Source organism: Pleurodeles waltl, chromosome 8, assembly GCF_031143425.1.
Source record: "Pleurodeles waltl isolate 20211129_DDA chromosome 8, aPleWal1.hap1.20221129, whole genome shotgun sequence".
Classification (NCBI taxonomy): Eukaryota; Metazoa; Chordata; class Amphibia; order Caudata; family Salamandridae; genus Pleurodeles; species Pleurodeles waltl.
The window spans coordinates 259,747,852-259,762,302 of record NC_090447.1 but is presented as its reverse complement, the minus strand read 5'-3'; the positions used below and the strand labels follow the sequence as shown (position 1 = coordinate 259,762,302).

The following is a 14,451-nucleotide window of genomic DNA, read 5'->3' as shown; positions in this document are numbered from 1 at the left end:
GATAATCCAAAAAACAGAAACCCATTGAATGTCTAACATAGTAATGTTTGTTTACTTGTAAAGACTACACGTTAATGTCCATCAAAAATATTCTTTATTTTCATGTTAAAATATCATAAACTATCACACACAGAAGTACATTTAAAAGTACAAACGGTGTTCCCCACACTGGCTCAAGAAGAACTAGATAGCAATTCGAAAAAATCTTTCTCTACTTTTGTAGAGATTAAATTGTCGGATTTGTAAAGTGAATTAGGAGAGATGCAGAGTGAGATAAGTAAGGGATGCTGCAGCTTACTTGAATGTGAAAATTAGTTGTATGATGTGGCTGAACAATGATATACTTTGCTCAGAAAAGAATGGTTAGATACAAACAATTGATAATGAGGTATTCTTTATGTGCGGAGTAGCATGCAAACAGCAGAACTACATGCGTTCTCGATAGCTACTGTGAAAAGCATAGCTGAGTTGTGGTAGGAAGGTTTAATACTAGAATATTGAGTTGTACAAACATATTGGCAACCAAGCTATATTATGCATAGGTACAGATAGGTTTTCTATCTTTAACTCCACATATTGCACCGTATCTTCAAGACACATGGATGTGGAATTAAAAATAGTAAATCTGTGCATACCTACATATGGTTATCGTGCCATATTTTGCTCTTCAATATTTCTATTACAATATTTTTGTGGCAAAGGTTCTGGTGGTGGGATACTTCCACTAAAAGGCCGAGCTGTCAAAATTTCGTTAACCGGGAAACAATACAATGCAAATGCACAAAGAACGTATTTATATTGTTTCTCGTACTTGAACCCATGATAGCAAGAGTCTAAGGATGATAAGACGTTGAATTTTAACTGTGCAAAATGTGTAAGAGTTAGATCACTTCAACAAACCATCTTCAATTTTGCTTCACAAAACACAGCAATGTCAGAAGTAGGCGGAAATAGACCGGAAAGAGCTGAGAAAAAATTGAAAACCTGCTTAGACATAAAATTTGGCATGCAAATGTGTCCATGCTTCAAATTCAGTGGAAAGACAAACGCCCTGCTGTAACCGTTCTGATATTATTTCAATCTCTCTAACAATAGAATTGTGCTGCCCAGAAGGGGTTTTTGGTTTAAGGCAATGGTTCCAAACCTGTGGTCCGGGAGCCCCTGGGGGTCCGCAGTTCCTTAGAAAATTAACTAATATTAACAGATTAATAAAATGTATATAAATAAAGTGGCTCAATGTACAATTGAAAATTTTAAAACATACTGTAAAGTCAAAAAAATTAAATTGGAGGCAAAAAATTAAATTAGTATGCTTAAATTGATTTGTGGGAGCAGTGCAGGAGCATCAAACAGAATATCCTATGGACTATGTATGGCTTCAATAGAACATTGAAAAGCTCCAGCCTTCCTATTACATTTAAAATTAGATTTTTCTTTATTTGTTTGCAAATGGAATGCTTGTTTCTGTACTTTTTGTGTATTATTTTGCGGTTCATATCATCAACAATGTATAGGCCATGTCCCCATCTTCCATTAATGACTCAGTGGGGGTCCCAGAATTCCAATAATGATTCAGTGGGGGGGTTCCCCGGTTCCAGTAATGATAAAGTGGGGTTCCACAGAAGTCAAAAGGTTGAGAACCACTGGTCTATGGTTTTATGTTTAGTTATTTGAAGAGCAACCAGTGTCACAAACGGCACCATGGCACTGACAGTCATCAAATCATAGCATATACCACATTATTCATCATGAACTGTGGGGAAAAATGTCGATTTTGCATGAATGAAAGATGAGTTTCAATCGCACAGATATGGAGATAAGAGGTGAGTCTCATCCTCTATTTTAAAAACTCTGGTGGGTATGTTAGAAAGAAGCATGTGCACAAAGGATCCTTGTGGAGATCTGGCATTTCAGTTTCTTGCAGAAGGGTCAAGCCCATATATTACCATTCTTCAATGAAGAGATAGGTGAATGTGATTTCCTGTTGAGCTGGTGGATAATCAAAAGCTCTGAGAATAAATGGATATGTGCTCTCTGCTTCTCCAGCAGAGTACTAAGTTTGCAGTAGCATTCTGCATCTCCCGGATTTGAAGGAACAGTGTTTCTGAATAGGTCAGCAATATAATAGAACAATTTACGCACTGCACTAGAGAGTTGAAGAACATGGAAGAGAGATGTCTATTGAGATGCACTCCCAGTTCTTTGTCTGTTTCAGTCTATAAATCTTTATTATAAATGTTCACAATCACAGTTGTTTCACTAAACACTGCAATTACTTGTACCATGCAAGTTATCAAGGCATGTGACATTTGTTTTGTAGATAGAAAAGGTATAGCAGAACAGGATGCACAACATTTATTGATTATGGCAAGCTCCATCAGTAGTGCGATATCCTTGATTGAATCCTCCTTGGTCAATGTTTAATTGTTCTTTCTTAATTCCTGGTCATTAGCTTAGGCATTTTCAATCAGTTGTCCCTTATCTCTTCAAACATATTAGGACAGCTCTATTTTTTAGCATAACTTTCTAAAATTCCAAGCATATGTCTATTGTCCATTCCTGCTTAGGGTTTGTTTTAATTGAAGATATCCTTTCTGCCCACTACATTTCCAAATCTTTGTTTCCCACTAACTGTGTTAGGGCCATCATATCTTCAGTAGATGTGGTTACCAACTCTCTTCCCTTCATTTGCTGCATAGAAAAACATAGGCGGTCATTCTGACCCTGGCGGTCAAAGACCGCCAGGGCGGAGGACCGCGGGAGCACCGCCGACAGGCCGGCGGTGCTCCAATGGGGATTCCGACCGTGGCGGTAAAGCCGCGGTCGGACCGGCACCACTGGCGGGCTCCCGCCAGTGTACCGCCGCCCCATTGAATCCTCCACGGCGGCGCAGCTTGCTGCGCCGCCGAGGGGATTCCGACCCCCCCTACCGCCATCCAGATCCCGGCGGTCCGACCGCCGGGATCCGGATGGCGGTAGGGGGGGTCGCGGGGCCCCTGGGGGCCCCTGCAGTGCCCATGCCACTGGCATGGGCATTGCAGGGGCCCCCGTAAGAGGGCCCCTAAATGTATTTCACTGTCTGCTGCGCAGACAGTGAAATACGCGACGGGTGCAACTGCACCCGTCGCACAGCTTCCACTCCGCCGGCTCGATTCCGAGCCGGCTTCATCGTGGAAGCCTCTTTCCCGCTGGGCTGGCGGGCGGCCTGAAGGCGACCGCCCGCCCTGAAGGCGACCGCCCGCCAGCCCAGCGGGAAAGTCAGAATTACCGCCGCGGTCTTTCGACCGCGGAACGGTAAGCTGACGGCGGGACTTTGGCGGGCGGCCTCCGCCGCCCGCCAAGGTCAGAATGAGGGCCATAGTGTCCATTTTGACTTCTCACACCAACACCCTGGAATGATTGTCTAAAATCAGCATTCAGAATCCCTGTATATGTGAGCAGGGCCGGGTTGTGTGACAGATATTGTCCTGTTGTCCTATGGCACCTATAATATTTGTCTCTTTCTAAAGTAATAGATTGCATGTTCATATTAATTGGAAGAACCCAAGATTGGGTGTTAATATCACCTTTCAAGAGAACATCCAGGACTGGGCGCAGTCCTCTTTGTCAAGTCGTCCAAGTCTTCCCACCAGTAGGAAAGTGAATTACTTTTTGGGGTGGATGATAGTCTACCACAAGTAATAAAGTCACTAACCTGTCAAAGGTTTCAGTAATATAAACCTGAAGTCAGCTTTATGGCACAATGCAGACAGCCTTAACTTACAGAAAACATGTAAGACATTTAAAAGTACCAAAACAGCTCAAAAGTAAAGACATAAAAATCAAAATCTCATTCCAGTTCATAAAAAGAGAGAAAAAGGAGAGAAAAAATGAATAAGCAAAATGACACAAAAACTACAAAAATCCAATAAAGGTAACTGGAGATATGAATTTGTAAAGATTTAAGTGGAAAAAACTGCAAGAAAAGTATAGCTCCCGATGTAATTAATGGTCATGGTAGACTAGGGCTAAGGTGTGATTTGAGACCAACCGCGATGGAGCTTGGGTTAGATACACCAAGTGATTTTGTCCCAGTGACAGTCTGGAAGTCAACAAGTCATAAAATGGACTTTGCCACCTCATTGGAAGAAAAGTATTGAAATTTCTACTACGTCACAATGCAGAAAAGGAATTTGTCACATTTTGAGAAGAACATCCAGGACTGGGTTTAGTCCTCCTTATCAAGTCCTCCCCACGTTGGTCAGTGATGAAACTGTAGCTGCTGCTGTTTAACTGAAGGCCGGACACCTGAGGCAGGTTAGTCCTGATGGTGCTTTGGAAATTTCTTGCTGAAAAATTTCTAAGTCCTAATTCAGAATGGAACTTAATTGTTTTTCAGAAGTGCAGGGATCTCTGAGTGGGACAAAGCTGAAAGTCAGCCCAATACTTCCAGTGGGTGCCTGTAGAGGAAAAGTTTTACAAAAGTTCCAAACTTTCTTTTGATTCTCAGACAGCCAGGTATACTTGTATGACCCCAAGGACCTCAAAGAAAGGCCCAAAGGACCATTTGTATGAAAATTGTAATTTGTGATTTCTAAATAGCAAAACATAAGAAATCTCTATTTGGGATGTGGGATTGGAATGTACAAAAATTTCGATTTTCTGATAGCTATTCCTACGGAGTCACAATCGCTATTGGGAAATCGAAATTCAGCAAATCACTAAATTTTCATTTCCTAATAGGAAAACGAACAACATACACATATGGGCCTAACTGTCGCAAATACCTGTGAACGGGGCAGTTAATTTGTTATTGTGCCTTCCACCTTGTTTTACATGCATGGCAGATGAAAGAAAATAAACCAGCATTTTGGGGAATTGAGCCATTATTAACTTTTACCTACCACACAATTAAAAAAAACTTTGCCCAACCCATGTCATGTGTTAGCTCTATAGGTAAATCCACCTCTGATTTGTAAAGCCAGGGAGGAAGCGACCTGGGTTATGCACTTCCCATGAAAAAGATCTGTTATGTACAACCTCTGTCTGAGCTGATAGAACAAGGAATGCGAGGCCACAGTGTCCTAGCCACCCGATGGGCAACACTGACGCCTTACCACAATCATAGGGTTCTTTTTCTTGGACCTTGTCCCATTATAAGGACGGTGTATGGCTCTCCTAATCCGGTACCCCTATCATAGAATTCAGAGATTCTGCAATGCAGTTGCATTAATACATCCCTTTCGCAAAAACTTTTTTTTTAAATGGCTTAAAAAAATATGGTGCTTTGTTGTAAGTAGATGAGTGCAATTTCAACATTAACTAGTTACTCAGTTATAGTTTGACTATACTGATCAAAATACAACACGCAGGGTGGTGTCGCAGGCCGAATGAGTTCGCTGAACAGAAAATGCTGGACAGCCGGTTATTTCCTTAATCCTGTGGCATATTGGTTCCGTGAGACACATTCCCACGCACTGCATATTATGAATACTCTATTTCTTTAACCCAGCCTTGGACCCTTGTAAACATATTTGAGGCCTGTCAACGCAAGCTTGACTATGCATAATGTTATTGTGCCAGGCAGAATTGGTGGAAAATTATATAAAGTGCATAGCGAGAAGCCAACAATTATTCCCAAAGTAGAATTCAAATGCCCCAACAATCCACTTTCTCTGTGCCTCAGTGCTCTGTAGATAGAGACAGCGATACTCTCAGGGGTCCAGCTTCCCATCATCAGCCTCGTGCTCTGCTAGGGGACTGCTTGTTTAGATACCACAGCGCCCCCTACACCAGAGGAATGACATAACCTTTTCCCACAATATATGCCTACATAGCAGCAGTTCTGGCGTGTATGGCACTTCAGACCCGAGGCCTTTGTTGAGTTTGCACATTTCCATCAGATAGGATTCAGTTGTAATTGCATTTCCTAATTGGCCATTTCACAATTAGGAAATGCGATGTACAAACGGATTGGAAATCGCAAATAGTAATTCCCTATTTGCAATTTCCTATTTTGTGAATTAGAAAATGAGATTTCTACTGGGTTTAAAATCGCATTTTGCGACATACTGAAAAGCTGTTTTGCTTTTCCTAATGCCCTGAAATAGCTATTCAGACTATTATGAAATACAAAATCGTTCATATGAGCCTCAGAAACGTTAAGGGTGTCAGTCAGAGCTAATAGCAAAGTTCAATCAGTTCAGGTTTCTTCTCAATAGCTGGCCACTTCGGGAAAAGGCCTTTTGCAGCTGGTTGGGTTCCTGTAGTCACACATGATGTCTGTCAATTGTCCACTTCTTAGTCCTGGGTGCGAGTGGGAGCTGGTCCAGCTCTTCCGGTCCCATCACAGGCTTCAAACCAGGTGCACTCCTGCTGTTCTTCCACAGGTCCAGAGAGTGTTCTAAGAATGGCACCTTAGGTGCCACATTTATCCCTGGCTCTAGCTAGTGGGTAGGGGGTAGAACTCCTAACCAATTGTGTAAGTGCTCCCAGTGGCAATCCTACCCACGTATGCAGCAGTTCTGCTTGCCCTACTGCAAACAATCCCACAGTGCACCTTCTTCACAAAATCCAAAATTGAGAATCCCTTCCTCTCTTCCACAGTGCCTTTGTGTCCACCCCGATGTGAGGCCAGGCTAATTAGCAGTCCCCTCTTCTGTGGTCACTCACAACCGGTTCTCAGGTTAGCTTTCTTTCCACTGGGTTTGCTGCTAGTCTGATTTTGGGTCAAATGCTGATGCCTTTCTAGGTGTCTTCTGACTTTTGCTTGTGATAGGGCATGTCCCTTTGAAATTATTTAAGTACTTTAGTCTACCCCATCTGGTCTTCCTACTAGGGAAAGAAAACCCCTGCTTACTCACAGGCCACTGTCTCTGTAGTGGGAGCGGTTTTCACACCTCATTAAGGTTAACCAGTTAATTGACAGCACCTAGAGAGTTAATATAAATTATCGAGTTTCAGGCAGTGAAGAGGGTAACTTTCTAAATCCACTTTTCTAAATATTTATTAAAAATCCAACTCGCCATTTAATTAGGCTTTTAATAAGTATTAAAAATGTTGGTTGAATTATTTCTGTAGCGGATCCCAACCCCAAGATACATAATTCATATTTTAAAATAGCTTTTCGGGGCTTGTCACTGTAGGGCCATGGTAGTATTAAAGTTCTCCAGGCACTATTAAATACCATGCAAACTACCTTGTGGGCTACAAGGCCTATATGTGGTGATTTATTAATATTTTGAGGAAGATTTAAAGTGCAGTGAGGTTACAATGGTAGACCATAACAGTGCTGGAATGGGGGTCAAGGTGTGACTGGGGGGTGGAGTCATAAGGAATGGAGTGCAAAAAGCAGATTCTGGCAGTTAATATATACATTTATTTAAACAAAATCTGCTGCAAAGAAATTGACGACAGAGATATATGTGATATTAAATCTGTTGTAGTTTGCTTAATTGGCCACAAAAATTTAAATTTATTTACAGGGTTAAGACATCTGCTGCAGAGATCTTTGTGTGCCCAGCATTTTGAGGGGATTATAAAAGAGGTGACATAGCTCTAGTGCTTAACACATTTCTGAGAGAGTTCCGTGTTTTGCCAGATACAGTTTTGACGCATAAAGTAGCATTCAAGCTAATGTACCTGCTGCAAAGCACATCATATAATTTACAGATCACAGATTTGGTAAGTGGGCTATTGCTTTTCACACTGAGATCATTTTGTTACTTCCAGTTCATAAGTTGCAGTCCTTCTAATGTAGCACAGTGATCTATTTACTGGCATCAAATGAGCTGCATGTGAACTGTAATTCAATGGGTTTAGATCCTTATTTTATTTTTTCTCAACCTGTTGTTATTTTAAGATTACAGATAAAGTCTTGTTAGGACAAGCAACCACTCTCATTGAGTTATGTTCTATATCCAAACTTTGTGTTTCACCCGACCTTGACCTTTACCGGCATTGTCTGATGTAACATTTTCTGTACACTGATTTACACACATATACATCAGACACTAGATGTAAAGCTGTGTGACGTCCTTCATTAGGATGAGTTCCGCTGTAAAAGGATTACATTAAGAAAATTAGTTGGTGCCCCTTAAATAATTATTTGTATTATTACTCATACACACAGATAGATCTTGCATCCTTACATTGCATGCACGTCGCTTACGTAGGGGATAGAACATAGTAAAAAACCTGCTTCTAATTCACAGTTCCTCTATAGTACTTGTGAAGTGATAAGCTGTGTATATTTGTTTTTTCCATTGCACTGGCATCTAGGTAATAGGCTTCAGACAGCACCCAGCCAGGATGATACTTGAAGAAAAGAAGGGCTGATGGTCCTTCAAATCAAGCCTTTGTTTTGGGCTGGGTACAAGTCAAAATATAAGCGCCCCATTGCTGCCTGCAGGAATACAGACAGTGTACAGGCACTTCTGAATAATGTTCTGTTGTCAGAAGGCGGCACCAGGAAAAACTCAGCATGCTTACTTTAATCAGTCATATCCCAGATGTGGCCCAAAGATAGCGCGGGAAGTGGGATCTAGTGCCATATTTTCCTTCTTCCAACAAGGATCCAGTGTGATCCCCCTAATATTCAGCACGGGGCATAAAGCCATGTTTTCCTTGTTCTACTAGTGTATAGCACAATAAGTGATGCAGTCCACTGATGACATTTAACTTTCAGTGCAATGGGTATGGTTTCTACACCATAAGCTATTGCCTTATAAAAGTTAATTATACCATTCATGTATTAGCCAGTTTCTACATGCTTTAGGGGTCAGAGCACATGCACTGGGCACTTGACAACAGTGCCCTAATGTGCAGAATCTGAAAAAAGCAATAGCGTTCAGGAACAAAATGGGGACAGGGGAAATCACACAAAAAAAAAGCATTTTCTCACACCAAACCCTTTGTTTTTTAGCTTCTACAAACTTTTGCCAGCTAATGCCATTATAGTTCTGTATGTTGTTAATACAGAAATTCTTGTGATTGGGAAAAACAGTAGAGCGTGTTTTTGATAAAGGCCTCCTTTTATTGGCTATTAAAATGTTATTTCATTTTTGTATTTATGTGGAATAGTATTGTACAGTATATTTTCCACTTTCAATTAACCTATCTGATCAATCGTCTTTGTTAGGTCTACTAGCTTACGAGTCCATCTTACCTTCCATTTATCACTCTCCTTTAGTTTTACAAGTCCAGAAATAATCCTGCCCCTTCAAATGATACTCGAAGTGGATTTTTGGCATTCCTTACTGGCAAGCCACAGCATTTTATCTAATCTGCTGTTTGGTCATCCGAATAGCCCTACTGTTTTACAAATATATTATATTTCAGTTTAACCCATATACAATACAGCCCTGAATTATTTTGACGTATAATTGTTTGGTTATCTGTTGAAGATAACTCCCTTTCATTGGCTATCAGTGGCTAAGATACCCAATAATAATTCTGTATATTCAGCACACAAGGCAGTCAGTCTCATCGACCTCATGTCACTAAATGGCAGGTTTTTCATCCTCAATTATTGAGTGTTTCCCCTACTCTTAAAGGAGGGCAATAAGAGTGTCCTGCCACAGTCCAATCCATTCGACTGTAGTCTCTGATTTGAAAGAGACATCCTCTTGAAGGTCTTTTTTTGAACTCAAAAGAAAGATTTTCCCTGCTCCTTTTGTAATAACCCAAAACAAAATGTCCTTGCTATAATTTAAGGGTTTGATTTGAACTGCTGATAATGTGTCAAACGTCATCTTTCTTTAATGGTACAAGCCTATACGTGTTGGGAATGCTGTGAATGAAAAGATGAGGTTGTACTCCAAAAATACATACAGCATCATTCTTTATTTAGAAAATTGAAAAATAGGAGCTTGTTAAAAGACAGAGAGCGTCCAGTTAGACGCTGCTCAGGGACTGTTTCCACACCAGAAAGCAATCCCCACCCAACAGTGTGCCAAAAATCCTGCTACTTCAAGCTATTCTTTTTTAAATCTAAATCATCATTATACCCCCAGAAATTATTCTACATGCATGTACAGACATACACACACACAAGCACACACACACAAACACACACACACACATATACACACACACACATATACACACATTGGGCTATTGGTTAAGAGGGGTATAAGCCAAACTCAGGCAACAACTACAATCCTTGTCAGGGTGAACCACAAACGTCACTAAATTAACCTGTGCTGAACCCCCTGGTAGCTTAGCACAAAAGCAGTCAAGCTTAACTAAGAGGCAAGTTGGAACATATTTATACAGCATACCAACAGTAATAAAGTGAAAACACAACACAAGAAAAATCCCACACCAACTAGAAAAATAAAGTACATTTTAATAAATATAGTGACACAAAGCAAATTAAATCCAATCAGAACCGTATGAATGTTTTAAGTTTTTAGTGAAAAATAGTGATTAAAAGATTAAAGTGACAACCACGGGTATCTTTTTAGGCTTCTGTTGGTTATTAAAGCACCTTTTGATGAAATATTTTTAAAGTGCCAGGCTATTGAAGAAGGACAACCATCACCACTACCAAGGGTCCAGGACCTGGAACCCCACTAGGGAGGTTAGGACTCACTCCTGCAGAGGCCACCAGTAGGGTTCAAGACCTTAGGAACTTGGTATATCCCTCTTGCTCACACAGGAGGCCAAACCACTAACTCTTGGAGTCACTTCTGGTAGTCAAGGAGACAGTGCTGTTCTCCGTCATGCAGCATGACATTCCTTCAAGCAGTAGGGCAGTATTCTGGTAGCATCAGTGCAGTCCTCTGGTGATAGGGCAGTCCTTCTGAAGTCTCCCACAGGTCCAGGAGTGTACTGAAGAGATGTTCTGAGGGTACAATATTTATACCTGGTACCAGCCTTTGTGTGTGTGCGGGGGCCCTGTTCTCTTCTTACATCTAGTTCTGGAAGGTTCTTCCCTTCCCCTGGTAAGGCTCCAAGAAGTCTGAGGTGACAAAAACTGGTGTCAGGGTTCCTTTGTGTGTGCTGGAGTTAAATCTTTTGAACTGCTTGTGGGTCAGGGAACAGCTTAGCCCACAGCCATCCTGACATGATGACCAGTCCTGCCCACACCTAATCCCCTTTGTGTCATTGTCTGGGAGAAATACATAAAGTCCAACAGCAGGGCCATTCACATTCATTTGACCCAGTACACTTGTTGAAAGCATAAATGGTTAGGACAAGAAAATGCCAACTTTCTAAAATTGGCATTTCCAGGATTGTGACTTAAAATCCAAATTTGCCATTAAAAAGGATTCCAAATTGTAATTTATTTGAGTCTAAACAGCATAACCCCACCTCCTCACAATCCAAAGTTGGCACTTATTAAATGTAGTAAAGAAGCTAGTCTTAGTCAATGGGAGAGATAGGCTTTACAGTAGTGATAAACACATTTAGAAGTTTTTCACTACCAGGACATTTAAAACTTAAACCCATGTCTCACTTTTTAATTATAATACACCCACCCCTATGACCTTTTACAGCCTACCTTAGGGGTGACATATGTATTAGAAAGGTTTAGGCCTGATAAAAGGTTTATTTTGTCAGGTCGAATTGGTAGTTTTAACTGGCACTACAGGCTGTAGTGGCAGGCCTGAGACTAGTGTAAAGTGCTAATTTAGTGGGTAGCACATGGAATGCTGCAGGCCCATAGTAGGATTTATGTTACAGGCCCTGGGTACATATAGTACCAGTTACTGGGGACTTACAAGTACATTAAATGTACCTTTCAGGTGTAGGTCAATTTTACAATGTTTTACGGCAAGAGCACAAGCACGTTATTACTGGTTTGCAGTGGGAAAGTGCACAGGGTCCTAATGCCAACAAAACAAAATTCAGATAAAATAGGAGTGCTGCAGGCAAAATGTTTGAGGGTGACTCTGCAAAGAGGACAAGATCCAACACTCACATGCACACACTCTAACTCTTTCTCTGTCAAACTCCCCTCATGTGATGATTTTTTCAAAATAAATCTGGGTTTGTGAACCTTGACTGAACTTTGGGCCATATGTACAAAATTCTGGATTTGCAATTTCCAAATCGTGAATCCATAGAAATAGCTACTAGGGATTTGCAAAATGATATATATGTAACCCCTGATTCCACTAATGTCGATTCTTATGGATTTGCATTTACAATTAGGAAATCGCAATTTTTGAAATCGCAAAATTGAGATTTCCTATTCGGGAACTGCAAATTAGGAAAAGTTGCATTCTTGATACAGAATTATGATTTCAGGAAATTAACAAATACAGGATGCGGCCACAACCCACAGGCCTAGGAAGGTGCTGGAAGGGAAGAGTGCACCTTTCTGACTATTGGCAAGGGAATAGATGTGACTCCACTGCACCATGCCCAAAGAAGATCGGGGCGAGGAATTCGGGAGCATGAAGCAGAAGGTGAAATTCTCTGAAAGGTAGTTGGAGCTCATGACAGAGTAATATGTAGCCCATATGGACCAGCTATTCTGGAAGGCCTCTCTCTCATGAGAGCCAGTAGACCAAGTCTGTTTTTTTCATAAAAATAGCACAAATGAACGGTTTGCTGTGCTGAAGTCACCATCGTCCCAGCTTCCAGGAACATGCAGAAATGAATCAAAATACAACCTAATTTATTACCACAATTCTGGCATTTTTCAAAGAGGTGGCCCATTTATCCTATTTTTTTGTACTTTCATTGTGCTTCCAATCTGTGGTGGGTAATCTAGGAAAGCTAAATATTTCTGAAAAGTAGCCAAAATATCAAATCCAATTGGTAATAACAAATATCTTACTATTCTATGCTCTCAATTGTCTCCTGATGAAAATGCTACTCAATTTGTGTGGGTAGGCCTAGTGCCTCCTACAAGAAACTGCCCAAAACACAACATGAATACATCACATTTTTCCACTCAAAACGGACATGTTTTTTGCAAAGTGAGTAGATATGGATTTTGGGCCCTAACTCAAAGGGTTTCTAGGCAAATCTTGCAAACATGCACATGTTTGAAAACTGGACTGGGGAATCAAGGGGGGGTGGTTACTTGTGTGGCTCTCACCAAGTTGTTTTACTCAGAATCCTGTGCAAACTTCTAATTTTGACTATAAAACACATTTTCCTCACATTTCTGTGAAGGAAACTTCCAGAATCTGAAGGAATCCACAAAATTCCTACGACCCAGCATTGCCCCACTTGTGCCGATAAAAACGCTGTGCCACTTGTGTGGCTGGGCCAGGTGCCCGCGACAGGAACGGACAAAACAAGGTCAATGAGAGTTCTCTCAATGGACTCCTATAGACCTTGGTTTGATCTTTTCATTGTGGGTAAGACAATGTTGTGGGATCCAAGTGAAGGACACCCCAATGGACCCCCCCGGGTGTCTAGTTTTTAGAACATTATGGGTCTAGTAGGTTACCCAGCCTACCCTAGCCCAAAATGTGCAGCCATTCACCATTGCAAGTGGGACGATATTGAGAGTTAGTCACACTCGCCTGGCCCATATGTAAAAACAACATCCACAATAACTGGTTAGTCTTCTTTTGGGGTATGGGTGTGACTAATGCCAGATTGCATCACCCATACCACTTTATTTTGTCCCAAAGCGAAAATCTCCGGTATCAAGTGGACTTTCTACACTGTGAGGTAGATTTTGAGCCTTCTCCCCAATTTTGACAAACCTCCTATCTACCACCGGGCGTTTAGAAAGCCCCTATTGCCCCTTCTGGGGTAGGGTATGGCTCAATGCCAGGGTAGGCCACTCTCTCCTTTTATTTGTTTGGCTCTGTTTTTAAATCTCTGGTGTTTAGTGGGCTTTCTGCGTCCTCTGGGGAACAATTGGAGGTGAATATCGCTATCTATCCCCTCGGGGGGCAAAATGTCTACTGGGCCATGGAGTGGGGAAGAGTCCATGCCCAGGAGGGCTGCTCCCACCAAAAAAAGCACTGAATACATATAGTCCCTGGTGTCTAGTGGGCTTTTTCCCCCCCCGGAGAAGCATAGTGGGGCTATATACCGCCATCGACCCCCCAGGGGGCAGAAAGATTGTCTGTGCCCTTCTAGGGTGAAGGTATAGCCCTGCCCATGGTGGGAAGCACCCCCTGTACATGTTTTGTTACAAGATTTCTCTGGTGTCTAGTGGGCCTCCACCCCTATTTTTCCTTTTTTACATTTTCCATGGTGCCTAGTGACCTTTTACCCCCCCCCCCCCGGAGGGCCATGTCAGGGATACAAAGGCTGTTGGCATATTTTTGGGTTGGCCCATTAACATACTCATGGTGGCCAGCCCCCACCCCTGTACATTGTGATTCCTAATTTTGTTCTGTGGTTGGGGTGGGGGGTTGGGGAAAGCAGTTTGGGGGTAGTCACCTCCTGATTCAACCTTTTTTGGGGTGGGGGAATGGCCACACTATGCCATTTGTTTTAAAAAAAATTCTGTGATGTCTAATGGGCGTTCTGCTCCCTGTGAGGGCATATTGA

The 14,451-nt window shown here is 41.7% G+C and overlaps 1 protein-coding gene across 2 annotated transcripts in view; it reads left to right on the top strand.

The window, feature by feature from the left end:
* The window catches only part of LOC138249903 (ATP-binding cassette sub-family C member 2-like), a 546,861-nt gene that overhangs the window by 142,307 nt on the left and 390,103 nt on the right, over positions 1-14,451 (top strand). The gene's annotated exons all lie outside the window — the stretch shown is intronic.